At 45.1% G+C, this 14366-nt stretch overlaps 1 long non-coding RNA gene across 1 annotated transcript in view; it reads left to right on the top strand.

Moving 5' to 3' along the window:
- Positions 1-1539: 1539 nt before the first annotated feature.
- LOC147817550 (uncharacterized) overlaps positions 1540-14366 on the top strand; it is a 44769-nt gene continuing 31942 nt past the window's right edge. The window contains exon 1 of the long non-coding RNA XR_015436267.1: positions 1540-1805. This is a non-coding gene — a long non-coding RNA (uncharacterized LOC147817550). The remainder of the gene's footprint in view (positions 1806-14366) is intronic.

Genomic DNA, 14366 nt, shown 5'->3' with positions numbered 1-14366 from the left:
AACATCAGCGGGTGTCATGAGCTGACTGTTGCTCCGGATCTAGTGCAGCCCCTCACTTGTAGCTCAGACAATATAAGACAATCTGAAGCTGTACATGCATTTCTGAATGTGGGAAAAGTGTGTGTGAGTTTTTGTGTGTGTGTGTGTGTGTGTGTGTGTGTGTGTGTGTGTGTGTGTGCGTGTGCTAAGCCCCTCAGTGACAGCTATAGGAGAAGAAGCAGGCCAGTGCCAGCAAGGAGAAGGTGTACGAGTCTCTCAGCCTATCCTTAGTAACCTGCCATTATTTATAGCAGATTGTAGGAGGATGAAAGGCACTGGAGAATTCTCACTTAGTTATCTGCCAACAGCTTTCTACTAATAACTGTCATTCGTCCTAAACGTGCAGGGGCTTTCATGTCGGCAGGAGTGACCTGATGTGCAGTATCTTCACATCTTAGGAGATTACAGTGGTGATGTATGAAATAGACTGCTCCCAACCCACTACTCAACTTCAGAGACATGACCGGAGGAAATGGCTAATTTAAGCAAAAGAAAAAAGAAAAAAAGTGGTGCCAAAATAAGTCCTACAATTTCTCTCTGTTTGACTTTCTTTGTTGAAATGTCTGAGTTTAAGTCATTAAACGACTGCTAAACAACCTCTACTCTCTGTATTTCTCACTCCTCTTCAGAAAGAGGAATGAGGATCTGTGAGGCTTCGTGCACGCTGATTCTAGGGATTCCCCCTCTGTCTGCTCCATCCAGTCCTGCTGTTTTATTTGGCTGATGGGGAGCAGGATGTGAGATTTACACCACCGCAGAAAAACGAGGGCAAGTCGAGACACAAAGATGGACATGGTGGTTAACTCCCCGATCATGTCACCATAGAAGAGATAAATGGTGAAAGGAAAACAAGCAAGGGGAAGCTGACTATTTTTCTAAAAGCTGCACGGAAGTTTCTAATTATATCCACTCAGAGACCTGTAACCTCCACTGAGACACTCAGCCGCACACTGACACACATTCACCAGCATCTGCACACACACACACACACACACACACACACACACACACACGTACACACACACACACACCATTGCAGAGACCTAACCTTTGCTGGCCTTGCTGTCCCCTCCGAGCAAGAACCAAATTAGACGGCGAGAGGAAAATAATGTCCTCCCTCTTTGCTGCTGTTAAAGGCCAGTAATCTCTCATTTACGCTGACATTAAGAAGAAGCAAGTTTCACACTAACATACTCCTGTCATTAGAATTGTAAGAGAGGAGAGAAGAGAAGAGAGGAGAGGAGAGGAGAGGAGAGGAGAGGAGAGGAGAGGAGAGGAGAAGAGAAGAAGAAGAAGAAGAAGAAGAGGAAAAAGAGAAGGGAAGAGAAGAGAAGAAGAAGAAAAAGAGAAGGGAAGAGAAGAGAAGAGAAGAAGAAGAAAAAGAGAAGAGAAGAGAAGGTGTGTATTAGAGGTTGATTGAGGGCAGGGCTGTCATGCCTGGTAATATGGAAGCTAAACCACAGAGTCCCCAGCCCCAGGCGGGCAGATGGTAGGGTGGGCAGTGAGGGGCGAGGATCCCCTATCTCTAATTCTCAGCTGCACTTGTAAGATATGCGCTATGTATGAAATGTGTTGGCAAGGATCCATGTCCTTCAACTCCCTATGTAACCCTGACGGCTCCACCCAAGCCAGCTGTGTCTGTGTGAGCTCACTGGGCTCTGACAGCAGGGATCAAAACAACATGTGAACCAGCCGTGACACCGACCACCATCAAAACAAGTGAGCAGCCACGACAAGGCTCCCATGGCTACATCACAAGGGGTGAGGTGTGTTATGAGCGGCGCCGGGCATTCTGTGTATGTGAGTGTGTGTGTCTGTCTCTATCAAACACAACGATGGCTAATGCATTAGTCAGTCGTTGTGTCACACTGTGATGTTGCAGCACACAATTAGCTCTTTGAGCTACAGTGGAAACCAAACGTGAACCAACATGAACCTCGCAGCTTTGTATCCAGATCAAGGGAAAGCTCAATTCTCCAGCAAACTTTGCAACCTTTTCTTTTCTTTTTTTTTTTGGAAAGTGAACGCACAGTCTTACAGAAACATACCTCACAAAGACACAGAGAAAATGAGAGAGACAGACAGGGTGAGTAAGCAGGAGACAGTGAGGGGAAGATGAGAGAAAAAAGAGAAAAAAGTTTCAGCAGTGTGTGCATGTATATTGGTTACCTTCCAGTCCATGTGGGCCAAAGACAGGAAATATGTGCCTTCCTGTTTGATTATATTGGAACAGAAGAAGCTCAAAGATAGACATGGTATGGTAGAAGTATTAGATAGGCCTGCTTATTTTAACTGCTGCACAGGTGTTCTCAATGAAGAAGCCCATTCATGGACCCATTAAATGCTGAGGGTATTAAAAAAAAAAAAAAAAAAGGATGAAAGAATAATAAAGAAAAAAAATGAGGAAAACATCAAAGCTCCAACAGATGAAGTCTCAGTCAATTCATAAATGCCTCTGGACTCAAGTTGTTCACAGTTGCAAAAAAAAGATCTCCATCCTTTGAAATTCTAAATCAGTCTAATGGAAACGTTAAGGGGGGAGGGGGGTAAATTATTACGACCTGTACGATCAGCGTTAATATATTTACCATATCAAAATCTATTCTTAAGAAACCTCACTCTGCTTTACAGTAGAGTGAGACGACATGTTCTGAAGATACATGGGATAACAGCTCATCTGTCAAGTGCATAAACACATACACACACACACACACACACACACACACACACACACACGTTACCTCCGTCACACTTGGACCACTTTCTCTTGGTAGAGAGATATTATCAGCAGTATTTGTGGGTGACTGGAACACATAATCAGTTGTTAAGCTATCTTCTTCTTCCTACAGGAAAGAGCTGTGACAGCTTTAGGCCATCACTGGGGTCACATATGAGAGGCCTGCTGCAGTACCTTTGTGCCTACACACACACACACACACACACACACACACACACACACACACACACACACACACACACACACACACACTGGTGCTCTGTGCTGCTGTGCTCAGCAGATGGAGGCCTGAGTGACACATCCTGGCAGAGGAAGGTTACATCATGTAAATAATGTGATACCCTGCCAGACTTTAATGACATCAGATTTTAATTCCACCTCTGTGTTTTATGCCACACACACACATACATACACACACACACACACACACACACACACTGATCCAACTGTTTACTACTCTGGTTTGCATCTGTAAGCCTCAGCTGGCATTGAAATTATATTTATGGTAATTATGAACTTGATTATGACATTTTAACTTAATGTATTCTTAAGTTCAGAATACTTACTCGCACACCAAGGTATTTTGCAGATATTTTCCACTTGACAGTGCCGCGCTGCTAACCATATGCCGTTGAAAACTGATTATTAGATTTGATTAATGTGTATCATACACAATTACTGAAATATAATTGAACACAGTGGTCGTTTTTGGCACTGCTCCCTGACAGTGGACTTGTGCCGACACGACTGGGGGAGTTAAGAAGGCCAAGCAGCTGCAGAGGCAGACGTGCCTTCTGCTTGAGCCAAAAAGATGTTGTATGTTGAAAGTATATTTCACTGTATTGTTTACTTAGAAGCCCCCAGATGTTGTGAACATGTGGATGTTTTATATGGTAGTTAACAGCAGGTCACGCTTGGACTGCCACTCCCTCAGAAACAATTAATAAACCATAAACAGCCTAATATCCTCTCCGCTGAGCATTAAGTTCATACCGCTTCCACGCAGAGAAGAAAGGCAGTGAAAATCCGCTTTTGGTTCCGTGGGGTGGGTGTGTGTGAGTGGGTGAGTGAGTGTGTGTGTGTGTGTGTGTGTGTGTGTGTGTGTGTGTGTGTGTGTGTGTGTGTGTGTGTGGGGGGGGGTTCCTCTTAACTTTTTACAGCTCCTCTGCCGCAGAGCTGTAGCCGTATAAATAAAAGTGGTTCATTTGACCAGCAGCAGTGGAGACGGCACTGTGACAGTAAACTTATCGTGGCGCTGAACTTCCCTGACCCGGGCTGTTGTTGTTGTTTGCTGCCGTACACCGACACCTAATCCAAAATGTAAGAGTAGTTTGTTTCAAGTGGGGCTTGTTCGAACATGATGCGAGTAAATATAGCTTTTGTCTGCTGGTATCTGGTCTGATTAGTGTGCAATGAAAGGCTCCATTGAGCACAGGAATCTGGTTTATGCAACATGTCCAATTATAAATGTATAAATGGATGACTACGTCTCAGCTTTGAAGGCAGATGGTAAATTCATTACACCAAACAAGCCTAAATGGGAAACATGGAAACGTCTATCTTCTGTTTGTGCTTTCCTGATCTTCTCCAGTGCTTAAGGTTAAACGTATTAAACATTGAACTGGCACAAAAACAACTCCTGGACAATTTATGAAGCAAACAAAAAAAGATTATTTGTATCAATACGGTTTCAAACATGCAGGCCCGATTGTGGAGGTTGGGTTAAGTCATCACAGCCCCCAGGAGCTAGCATTTCGGAGTTTCATCATCACACATGGCTTATCCCTTACCCAGGATCCTCTAGCAGGGGTGAGGGGTCACCCAGCCATCAGAGGAAGCCATCACTGAGTAGCTGACCCCTCCTCTGGCCCCCACCTTTCATCTGTCTCTCTGATTAGTTCGCCCATGTGAGAGATAGCAACTTAAAATGAAACGCCCCATAGACACCCTCCCGGGAGAATCTCTCAAGCAAGATATATATACACATTCTCGCTGCTCGGCTAGTGAGTGCACTTTCAATTACAAGAGGAGAGGTGGGCCTTTAGATGTTCACTACTCATGGCTCAGAGCTCTGCGAGGTCTGCTGGCTTCCAGAGAGTAAATCCATTCACTTGCCTTCAGCGGCATATCAGGTGTCCTCTGGCTTGTCTCTCATGTGTGATTGGTGTGTACCCACCCAGCAGCCGCAGATGGGGCTCCGCTTGATGTGGTGGCATCCAATATCCATTCAATCTAGACATTATGTAATGGACAGCTAACAGAGGTTCAAACTAAACCCCCCGCAGCTGCTGTGTCTTACCAGCCAGCGCGCGGCCGCTGCGCTTATAGAGGGGGACATTCCTGTGTTGTGTTTGCGTATGATAATTATTTCTACCGCTTAATTTTTTCTCCTGTAATTTATACACGTTCCTGTTCAGGCACCGACTGTCCCTGGTAGTCGGTTTGAAGATGCATATTCTACTTGAAAGATGCCACCACTTGAACATTATGCCCCCCCCCCCCGATCTTGAACTATTGTGGAGAAGTGACAAGGGAATGAAGTGCATCATGGGTGTAAAGGTGCTCTTTAAACAACAGGTGCCTTTGTAAGAGTTGATTTCGAGATCTCCCTCCGCCTGCCACTTAGAGAGGCGTAGGCTGCGTGTTGATGCAGTCATCAGGGGGTGATTTGGCTGATATACGAGGAGACCTATTGCTCATCAGAAAGCCATCCGCCACGCTGATTGAGTCATATGTAGAGCCGCTGGGATAATTTGTCACAGGCCTGCCAGGTCAATGGTCTTTGATTGGAACACGGTATGAACTCGAGGATTTCTACCGCGTTGAGTACTCTCACACCCTCACTCTGTCTCAAGATCTTTCCTCCTGCACCGCCACACTCTCACTCTCTGTTTAAGCTTTCTGCGTTACACTCCTCCCTTCTTCCTTTTAACAGACTTGAACAAAATCTGTCCATCTCTGCTTTGGTCTCTGCGTTTCTCTTTCTCTCGGCCTCCCTATATTTCCCCGGCCTCTCCCTGGCCTCAGCCTGGGGGCCCACTCTGCTTGTTGAAAGGTAACAGAATCTTCTGGAATGACCCACTGAAATCGCAGGGTTGATTCACTGATGTTTCTGTCAGGGAGAGGCACAAAGTACAGGACTGTATTTCCCCCCACAAAACTGGAGGTGTCCATTACAGTGGAGATCTGTGTAAAAAGGGAGAAAAAAGGGCCTTGAGCCTGACTGGCCTGTTTTAATGTGACAGAGAGAAGAGGAGGTCAGGACATGCACACACGCACACACACATACACACATACACACGCGCACGCACGCACGCACACACACACACACACACACACACACACACACACACACACACACACAAAGCATATACACAAACATATTTTTCCAAGAAGAAGAGGAACCTTGTCTGAGACACCTGTTCATTTTGCTGTTAAGTTTGAAACTTTGAAACATGTGGCTTAGCTGGGGAGCTGTAACTCTGCCAAATGCTTGAATATACAAGTTCAGCTGTGCACTGTAACTTTTAACACTTCACAGTGAAAATCACAGGCTTGGCACTTCTAAGCCGAGTAACTCGGTTCCCCTTCATTACCTTTCTCCAGAAAAAAAAAGAGGAAGGGAAAAAAAACAGAGGGAATGACAGTGAGGTTTGAAAAGAGGGAGAAAGAAAGGACGTGAACTTGAATAACTTCCTGAAGGAGCATGGCAAAATACCTGCAGTGAGTTTCAAAAACCACAAAATCTTTCATCCGACTGTTTTGGCATCGCCGGGTGGGAGCCTCGGCACTGACCATAACATAGGTATGCCTAATCCTCTTTCATCTACAATATTACACAAAGGGAGTATCTGTCCAAGTGAAGAGGGAGATTCTGCAGACATAAAAGGCTGACGGGGGAGTGTTGCATGTCTGTACCAACATTGTCCTGGTCCTTATTATTCTTTGCACATAGCTGTAAGTCTAAACAAGGCCCGCTTCCTGAGGAGGACTGCTGTGCACTCACTGCACTCACGCTGGCCCTGGTGTTGTTCTGCTCCAGCATGTGTGGTGTGTGTGTCTGTGTGTGTGTGTGTGTGTGTGCGTGCGTGTGTGCGAGGCCGCTGCGCTGTTGAGATGACCCTGCTTTCTTTCTATAGGGGCTTTCACTCTGCAAGAGCTCAGCCCCTGTAAAGAGGGAGCCTGTGCTGGTACCTCTCTTGGCCTCTCTTTCTTGTGCAGGCGTCTCTCCTCTTTCATTCTCTCTCTCTCTCTCTCTCTCTCTCTCTCTCTCTCTCTGCAGCAGCAGCAGCTTGAGTACTTCCAGCTGCCGACACTGAATACTGCCTCCCACACAGGCACACACTCACAATTGACATACACACAGGTACAAACTGGTCCAGTATAGAACACATGTACACACACACACACACACACACACACACACACACACACACACACACACACGCACACACACACACACACGCACATATACACATACCTCCCTCATTTACTGAAATGCCTGCAGTAGTTTCTCATTGCCTGTGCATTTGTTCCTCTCCCGCCTTTATATGTGCTGCATTTATGGTGTGGGTCTACATGTCTGCACGCACACCAGTCCCTTCTCCCTCATCTACCCTCCTGTGTCCGTGCCCCCAGACATGGGTGGATATGGGTGATGATTTATTGTCCATATCCATAATCGACCCTCCAGTCCCTTCACTGAGGCTGTGTCACAGGCACTCGCAGTGCAGAAGGTAACCGGCCAAGAAACTCTCCTCACTGCTCTTCCCTCACGCCAAAGAACAACTCCGGCAAAGCAAAACAAAACAAACAAGAAAGGAAAAAACACAATGCGAGAGGATGCAGATTCAAATCACTGTCGAACACGACTGCGCCACTGTCTGTACGCGGCCTGGTGGAGACGGAGACACAAGTACAGATCTGCATGCTCACACACACAGGAGAAAGACTACAGTCCATCAGTAGCAGCAGTGTGTCTGTCAGTTCTTTCATCGTGTTATGAAATAAGAGCAGAGCACCAGAGGAACCTGTTGCTGGGCTATAAGACTGAAGTAGCCCAGGGAAAAAATGGTAATGCAAGCAAGAGCGGCGGCAGGGGTCTGCCGGGGTGTAACCATAGCTGCTAAACTTGCATTCAGGCCTTTTCCAGAGCTGGGTTCGGGGTATGCAGACGACCTAGGGGCTGGAGACTTAGGGAGGACTTTAAGCCTCTTTGTCAAGCTCCTCGGAGCTCAGTCGACCGCTGTGAAGAGGCCGAGGCATGCAGCTGTCTAGCAACAAGAACCCCTCATACCACAGATACTGGCCTGTGGTTAAGGAGTGTGTGTGTGTGTGTGTGTGTATTTCACATTGTGTGCCTGAACATGTGGGTTTGCATTTGTGAAAGTGGGCCGTTGATGAATATCACACCAGGTGAGACACCCTAGGTACGTGGAGGGCTGAAGAACTATTTCCTGAATAAAACAAAGTCAAAATAAATGTTTTATACTATTTTTATTTAACATTAAAAAAATCCAATAATAATAATCTATTAATGTAAAGTAAGATAACAATTTATGATGAATATTTATTTGCAAAAAAAAAAATCTAATCAATGTTTGAGATCTACAGTGTTTCTAATAGACATCTGATTTACATGAAGTACAATCTATTGCCCCTTTCACACTGGACAAAATAACCCACAAACACCCACTAACATCTGGCTTTTGCCTCCAGTGTGGAAGGCTACAATCGGCATTCATTTCCAGGTCAAATGACTCAGCAGTAGTCGAGGGTATTTATCGTCTCCAGCTTCGATCGGCAGTGATGGAGACATGACACCTAGGTGGACACGCTAATTTTCGCCCCTCTTCCGGCGCAATGCTATGACGCTCGTCGCCCCCGCTGGTAACTTTTGCTACTCTTTGCCACCTCAGCCACAAATTCCAATTCTGTCTCCATTGAAGCAGCGCTCCAACATCATTCAGTCGGCGTTGAGTTTGAAGAGACTGAAGTAAAAGATATTAAAAAATAACCGCGACACAGTCACTCGCCGCCATGGTGCTTTCTACTGTTTACTAATCCTGTTTTCCGGCACGTTTGTGATGTCAAATGTGACACACAGAAAAAGAAAGAAAAAAAACCATAAAAGAAAACTCGTTTACTGGCAAAAGGAAAGGAGTCAATCACCTTTTTTTTTTCTAGCAGGTTTACCCACATGGAAAAAAAAAAAAAAAACAAACCTTCATATACGTGCTAATGAGGCTGTTGACATGTGCCACAGACAGAGCCGCAGACATTGGACAACACGGTAGACCATAAGTGCTGTCTTTCCATGAAAGTATTATCAGTGAAACTAACACCTTCTTTGGAATGCCACAGACCTGCCTGGAGACATGGAGGAGCTAGTTTTATGAAGCCCGTCCCTGCACTGCTCCAAATGAGCCATGGTGAATTCTTCACCGCCAGTCAGTCCCTGGGGAGGCAGTCAAGAAAACCCTATTATATTTGGGGGCAGGCACCGCTCAAACTGACAGCAACTGCTGCGACAGCAAAGCTCGCAGAAAGAGAGAGAGAGAGAGAGAGAGAGAGAGAGAGAGAGAGAGAGAGAAAGAGAGGTATGTTCGCTATCTCTACGTGACAACAGAGTAAATTGCACACAAGTTGGTCTCGTTTGCTTTGGATGGTGGAGCTGCACACAGAACAATGCACAGTGGAGTTAAGATTGCACAGAGCGTCTGAATTATGCTAACAGCACAAATTCAGAATTACTAAGTCCTCACTCCCGTCTTGTAAATGCTGCTCTGTTGGTTTCACACAAAACCAAGGTACAACAGTTCTTCGAGGTTCTTAAAAACAGTGACGAGTATAAATTTGAATAGTATATTGTTAAGTGATAAAATGCCTTTATAAAGCTAGATACTTTTTCCTCATGGCTCCTCATTGCAAGTCTAAAATTTAAGACCATTTATTAATTTCATGGTCCACTTAAAATGGACACACCTGTAATTATAATCCTCAATTGCTAAAATTGTGCACATGGACACATGAAATACCGCTAACCCGCCATGGAATGCTACTGGAGCACGCCAATTACTTTAGAGCGTGTGGTCAGAAAGTCCCTTCTCGGTGAAATATGTATGAAACATTAAAGCGACAGCAAAAAAAAAAAAAGTCACATTAACAGAGCGGAAGCATGGGAGGAGGCGAGTGCATGAGTGTTGGTTTCAATCTGAGGGATAACATGGAAAAGGTCAAGTCTGAGTCGGCAGATCACACATAATCACCTCCCACACAATGCTGCTGCCCTATTCGGCGGTAGCCTCCTGATGAGAGGAGGAGATAGATAGACAGAGGGAGAGACAGACAGATAGAAAGCAGAGAGGGAGTGATGGGGGGGGAGAAAGACTGAAATAAGAGGAGGAGGAGGCATTATCATTCCAAGCATCAACCCCATAGCAGATGCGTTGCTTGTCTTGTGCAGTGAACGAGTGGCGTGTGACCCTGTTCACCTCGGGCCTAATGAAAGATTGACTGACTGACTCACCTCAGTATGCCAGCGTGTATGTATGCTCCACCAAATATTATTGGATGCAGGGCCTGGAAATGATCTAGGAGCTTAGAGAGGAAGGGGGGGAAAAAAAGGACATAACAGAACATTGTCTGAATGCAGGGCCATACAGTGAACTAATCACAAAGTGAACTGCGGGTCTGTGCTACAGGCGGCGAAATGAAAAGAGATTTGTTTGTGTCTTGTTATGCCAATGCTTTGACATGGAACTGGACACAAGGATTGTGGGAAATCTTTGATCTTATTTCAGATCACAGTCTGTGATTTTGGAAGACTAGCATTTGACACACACACACACACACACACACACACACACACACACACACACAGACATATAGAGAGTACTTCTATGTATTTATAAGAGGACATGGCAAGCAAAAGCACTGTAATCGTTTCTGCAGGCATTGCAGAATCACCGGATACAGAATCTGTAATACACTGTCTCAACCGAAGCTACGGCAGAACATGCATATAAATCTACACATATATGCACCTACAAGTATACGTGCAGCCTCACTCTGCGAATACACAAACGCCCGTCAATATCCAAAGTTCTAGGTCAGTAATTCTCCCCGTGGCAGCGTGGCATCACTTCAAGACCTTACACAGTAAATCAGCCTTTATCCCACCCACTGCCAATGGTCCATTTGTGTACATGCAGCAAGAAATTACACACAGAACGCACACTGGGCAACCTTGGTTTGAGAGTGTAAATCATTTGCACATGCTACACCATGTTCTGAAGAGCCCGTATCTGATCGGCGCTCCTAAAAGTATCACACAATTAATGTTTACGCTGGAGGTCACAGAGCAAGGATAAGCGACTAATCTTGGCTGAATGCAAATCGGCTACATGTATAAGCAGCAAGCTGCTGGCATAAAAGCGCCTATTCAGGTGCTTCTGAAAAGAAGATTATAGGGAGAGAGACAAGAAACATAAGAAGAAACACAATTATTAGGTCTAATCACTAGAAGTACCACTTTGTATTATTACTCACACACTGTGTCTGCTATAGCTCTTATTTGCAATAAACATTAAATATTGTGGAATAACTTGAACAGTAATGGAGAATATATTGATCCCTGACATATAAAGATCATATATATTTATCAAATCAATATAAAAGTACAATTGACAGAAAGGCAATATTAGTCTATGGCTGGGGAATTGATCCGCAAACATGCAGCCTCCTTTTTCACCCCCCCATTTTACAGCAAGTACTGAGGAGAAATTAAGCATCTTTGGAGGTGTCAGTCAGCAGAATTACTTCAGAAATTCATGTTTGAAATAATGTTTGCCGACTGAATTAAGTTCTCCAAATCAGACGTGTGAACCTTGAATCATCTTATGTCAAAATTAATAATGAAGTTCTACAGACATCAAGATGGGTGACTCTTTCTGCCACATCCAATTAGTTCTTCAGTGCCGTCTGGGTGCCTTTACAGTGTCAATCAGCAGGCAGTAAACATTGTCTTTCAGCAGCAGTCTACCTCAGGGGGACTGTCTTTAAACAACAAAGTCAGCTCTTTGATACCTCCCCTTCTCACCTTTCAGCACAGCCATCCCCAGACGTAAAAGCGCACCTTCCCATAAAACACAGCCACAAAACACTAATACACCCTCTTTTTAGACTTTATGGCCTCTCCTCACACAATTACCCATGATCACACAATCAGCGTTTGATTTTACGACGCAGACCTGAGCTGTGGGTATGTATATGTGTGAGCGTGTGCATGTTGGGGAGGGCGAGAGGAAAGGGGAGGGAGGGAGGGAGCGAGGCGAGGGTCTGGACAGGGGTCACGCCACAGACATGTGCGAGCAAAAAAAAAAAAAAACAGCACATTTATATACAGACAGGCGGGCAGGCTCACGTAGACACAAACACCACCGTGCACAGACGGGGAGCTGAGCAGACGCGGCGTGCGCGCCAACACACACAAACGCGGATCCTCCCCTCCACCCGCTGTCTCTCTGTGGCCTTTCTCTCCTTGCCCTTAGCTGTTTCCCAGATTCCAGATGACGTCCTGACAGGAGAGCTGAGTGACTGGAGGTGAGGCTGTGTGATGACAGACCAGGGCCTTTATCAGTGACCAGCACACTGCCAGCTTGCTGTTTGAAGATTAACTGGCAGATTGAAACCCAAAACTGCTGCCGTTCCTGCTTGACTCCCTGCCTCTTTACATATTTTCTTTCTTTTTTTTTTCCCATTTAACCCCTAGATCGCTGGCTGCAGGAGCTCTCCGGGTTTAATGTAATTGGCCTATTTCCTGCATATGAAGTTCCCGGTTTGTTGTAATTGACTAGGTCTTTTATTGGCTGTGAGACAGGTTAAATGGGAACCAAATGGAGAGGCAACACAGGAAGCTTAGGTCCAGGCTATCTGATACTCATCAAATCAGCCAACCTGGACGCAGAGCAGCAAAGTGCTGAGAATGTGGCCGCAGTGATTAGCAGCTGCATGAGGATTAGTATGTTAGTATGGTTTTGGCGTATGCAAGTCAATGTTGGCTGTGAACGATTTTTAGTCAGTTCCATCATGTGGCATCTGTTTAGTGCACAGAGGAGGATATTTCAAGCTAAAGGCAAAAGTGAATCCTTATCAGCCGGGGATGTCAAGATCAACTTCCTTTTTATTTATTTGATTATGTTGTTTTGTAACTTCCAGCCCTTATAATTTCTCTGCAGCTTTCCTCTCAGCGGAGAGGAGGCATGGAGATAACATTCAGCGTGTTCCATCAAAATATCTCGTGCCACAGTAAATGGCATTCAACAAAGCTGATATTCTGCTCTTTGATGTTTGCCAGAGTAAATGGACTATCGATGCAAAGTATAAACACTCCTCTATGCTAATGTTCCTCTGGGGGTCTTTGATGGCAGCAGTAGTATCTGTGAAGTGTGTTTTGAAAAATTGCATTGGTAAGCCATCCAAACAGCAAGAATTACTCACTCACTGTGCCTTTTCAGCCTGGGAAAAAAAAAAAAAAGAAGAAAAAAAAAAAAGAGAAAAACCAGATTTGGAAAATGGTACTTTGTAGCCGAGGAAATTGGAGCATAAACACGGTGCAGAGTAGGAGACTTGTTACAGACAGCGCAGGCCAGCCAAACCAACACTGTGGCAGGGGTCCAGTTGACTGCCAGGTGACATCATTTGGCATTGTTTCACCACTCCATTTATTTTATTGTGCTCATTGTCCTCCCACATTCACTCAATCAAGTGGGTCTTTTTGTGCTGGTTGTTTAGGTAGTCCAGGTGCACCATGCTCGTGGAGGCTTCCTGTCTCCCCAGAAGTCTTTTCAATGCCTCTCCTGCCGCGGGTATTGTCATATCCCACAGTGCATCTGAAAAGAAGCAGCAGCCCTGCGTAAATGTCAGAGAGGTGACTTGTTTTTAACTCTTAGCAGGCACCGAATGCCTAGTGTGTGTGTGTGTGTGTGTGTGTGTGTGTGAGTGTGTGTGAATAAACCAGCTGCCTCCTGTGAGCACGTCCTCACTTTACTGTGCTGTGCAGTATTTTAAGTCTGGATTTACAGTGTGGCGCCCCCTGTTGAAATGCTGTTTCCCTTTTACCATTCTGTTGACATTGTGATTTATTTACCTTAAATAATGCACTTTCTTTTCATACAAGATGTGGCAGCTTCATTTTGTGTGTGTGTGTGTGTGTGTGTGTGTGTGTGTGTGTGTGTATTCTAAGGCTGTAAAACTGTTTCTTTATGTAACCTACACTCCGGAGAAAGAACAAGTTTGTGTTTTCATTTTCTGATTGGCAAGGAAAAGTTGCAAAAACTAAATCTCCCCGCCCCAGGAACTCCAAATACGATGACAGCCAAATGAATTCTTCATTGTGGCATTAAATTGGCTTAGTTAATTCCACCAGTATTTGCGGAGATTTCACACTTTTTCCAGCCGAGTTTCACACTCTTCCAGTAAAAAGACAATTTATTTTCGATCATAGAGGTGCTACTGTATCACTCACAATGAAGGCTTTATTAAGCGGATGCGTGTTTTAGCAGCACAGCAGGACAATGAGACGAACAAG

Source organism: Seriola lalandi, unplaced genomic scaffold, assembly GCF_002814215.2.
Source record: "Seriola lalandi dorsalis isolate HSWRI2012SDOR001 ecotype SW California unplaced genomic scaffold, Sedor1 jcf7180002054942, whole genome shotgun sequence".
Taxonomy (NCBI): domain Eukaryota; kingdom Metazoa; phylum Chordata; class Actinopteri; order Carangiformes; family Carangidae; genus Seriola; species Seriola lalandi.
The sequence above is the reverse complement of the archived record's forward strand: the minus strand, read 5'-3'. Positions and strand labels throughout refer to the sequence as shown.